The sequence below is a fragment of the Camelus bactrianus genome, chromosome 2 (genome assembly GCF_048773025.1).
Source record: "Camelus bactrianus isolate YW-2024 breed Bactrian camel chromosome 2, ASM4877302v1, whole genome shotgun sequence".
NCBI lineage: Eukaryota > Metazoa > Chordata > Mammalia > Artiodactyla > Camelidae > Camelus > Camelus bactrianus.
Window position 1 is genome coordinate 115034675 of NC_133540.1, and position 2825 is coordinate 115037499.

At 33.1% G+C, this 2825-nt stretch overlaps 1 non-coding gene across 1 annotated transcript; it reads right to left on the reverse strand.

The window, feature by feature from the left end:
• Window positions 1-2248: 2248 nt before the first annotated feature.
• TRNAA-GGC (transfer RNA alanine (anticodon GGC)) lies at window positions 2249-2322 on the reverse strand. The gene has a single exon. It is a non-coding gene; the product is annotated as a tRNA-Ala (tRNA).
• Between the last annotated feature and the right edge of the window lie 503 nt (window positions 2323-2825).

Below are 2825 nucleotides of genomic sequence, written 5' to 3' on the forward strand. Positions count from 1 at the left end.
GATCTGTAGACAAATAATTCTTAGATGTATAGAATCAAGAACAGAGTAGTTTGACACAGAGAAGGGAAATATGAGAAACACAGAGAAGGGATCAGAATATAAAACAGTGTAGCGCTTATCTTTTTATCTTCTACCTTTCAATCCAAAACACATAGGTCATCTTGCAGAAGGTGATTTACTGTCTCTTAAGAATTTTGATGCAAGCACAGTGAAATGGAGCCTTTTTCAAAATGGCCTTAGCTTCCATGTTGCTGCTAAGCTGCCACAGTCATTTTTCCAGGATAAATGCTAAATGCAAAGTCAAGTCTGGTCAAAGGCTAGATCAGAGAATTCTAAGCTTAATGGTTCTATGGACTTCAGTGGGGATGGTTCTTTAGATATGGGCGCTTAATAATTCTTTACCTCTTTCTTCTTCTTTTTTGTGACTGATTGTTTATTAGTTAGTTCCCCTTGTTCATTTATTTTTATTTACCCATACACATTTATGATTAGTATTTTCCAGTTAATTTGTATTATTATGTAGAATATGCATGATTCTACTTTAAAAGTTCAAGCAAAACCACATATTATACTTTTTCTTGTTGAAGTTTTGACTCCTTTTAAAAGTCTTATTTCTTTTCTAATAATTCGATGTTGACAGTGTAGAGAATGCTGTAACTGTAGCTTTTAGAGGGGTCAAACCAGTTATGGCAATTTCTAGAATTGTTGGAGGCAGGAGAATTTATTTTTCTAGTCCAAGAAATGCTGAGAATAGGCTTTTGTTATTTGATGAATTAAGGTCCAGTGAGGCTTTTGTGATTGGAGTTCTTTCTGGAAAAATGTAATTATCTGTAAGTTTTTTCACATAGTTGGAAGGTACTTGACTGCTCCAGCTAAAGAAATACAGATAACATCAAGTATTTTGGGGGGTTAAAATTAAGGGGCAATAAAACAATAAAGGGAAAAAGTAATACATGTGCAATACCTGCTTTAAGAAAATTTCATAAAGTATGACAATTATCTCATGGTCCCTTCTCAGCAGGAGGCCAACTCTAAGATCCCCTTCACCTCTAATGACTTGATTTAACGTCTTGCGTTTCTTTAAAAATTTTCATGACCTACTTTTCATTTTATTTAAAGTTTTTACAAATAATTACAAACAGACAAAAAAGTTTTATTATCAAGATAGTGTATCTTTTAAAAGAATCTGTTTTTTGTATCTTTGGGAAGAATTTTATCAATTTCTTTAGTAAATTTCAATTTCAATACCTATATTTCTTTAAAAAGACATTAATTTCATTACTATTCCTATTAAACACACGAACATACATGAAGATTGCTTACAATATTACATATTTGTTAGTCAGTTTAAGTGTTTTTCTTTTCCATTATAGTTTATTAGAAGATATTGAATACAGTTCCCTGTGCTATATAATAGGACCTTGTTGTTTACTTATTTTGTATATAGTAGTTTTTATCTATTAACTGTAAACTCCTTATTTATCACTCCTCCCTATTTTCCCTTTGGTAATTATAAATTTGTTTTCTATGACTAGGAGTTGGTTTATATTTTATAAATAAATTCATTTGTACCATTTTTTAAAAATTCTACATATAAGTGATATACTGATATTTGTCTTTCTCTGACTTACTTCACTTAGTATGATAATCTCTAGGTCCAGCCATGTTGCTGCAAATGGCATTGTTTTATTTCTTTTTATGGCTGAGTAATATGCTAATAGTCAACTTAAGTTTTATAATTTTAATTTTAAACAATTATTTTTAAAATTCAAATTTACAGTCAATACTCCAGCACCTCTCATTGCTTTAAGAAAGATCTCTATTTACAATATAGCTTAAGACAGTGGATAACAAATAGTAAATTCTCAAAAATATTATCAATTATTATGCTGGCATATTCTGAAATTTAGTCTTTAGTCAAAAACATGGGAAAGCTTCTTTTCAAATGTTACTTGACACTCTGGTACAATTCTGAGCGGAAAGAAACACACACATACATACATACATAGCATTCAGACAACAACATGAAGTCTCTATTAAATTTACTGATCACAGCTGAAAAAAATAATGAATAATCCTGTCTATGGTTACTTTTGAGAGCCACTTCCAGGCCTAGATCATTGCCTAATTTGTAAGTGAGATTTCAGAAAGAATTTTTCTTTTTCGTATTTTTCTTTTTTAATTTTTAATTTTTAAATTTTTTGTGGGTGGAGCTAAGAGCTAATTAGGTTTATTTATTTAGCCTTGGAGGAGGTACTGGGGATTGAACCCAGGACCTCATGCATGCCAAGCAGGTGCTCTACCGCTTGAGCTATACCCTCCCCCTTCTTGTTTGTATTTTTAAAAGGAGTCACAACAGTGTACTGGAAGCACAAAGGATTTCGTTCTGTGCTGGAAGAGCTTCAGTAAGCACTGTGCTTCTCAGGCCTTCAGGCCAGTTTCAGAATATGATTCCTCATCACCAGATTCCAGTGCCTGGTGGTTTTCTCTCCAAGTTGAGTAAATCTGATAATACAGGTGCTGAATCTGAACATTGAATCTTAACTGTACAGGTGATTCATGGAAACAAATCAATCATTTGTTGTAGTGACAGCAGCAATCACATTCAAATTTCTCTCAGTTTTGCATACTGTAAAAAATATCCTCCTTGGTGACACATATGGTGGGACAAGTTGTAGCTACTGGTGTTGGAGAAGGTCATTGAGATGATGTGACTGCTGCTTGACCTATGAGCTGGACCTGGGCCATCAGAGTCTCTCACTCCCTTCCTTATTCTTGGAATGTAGATTGTGTGCCCACCATTCTCCTACTAGGATATGTTTCAG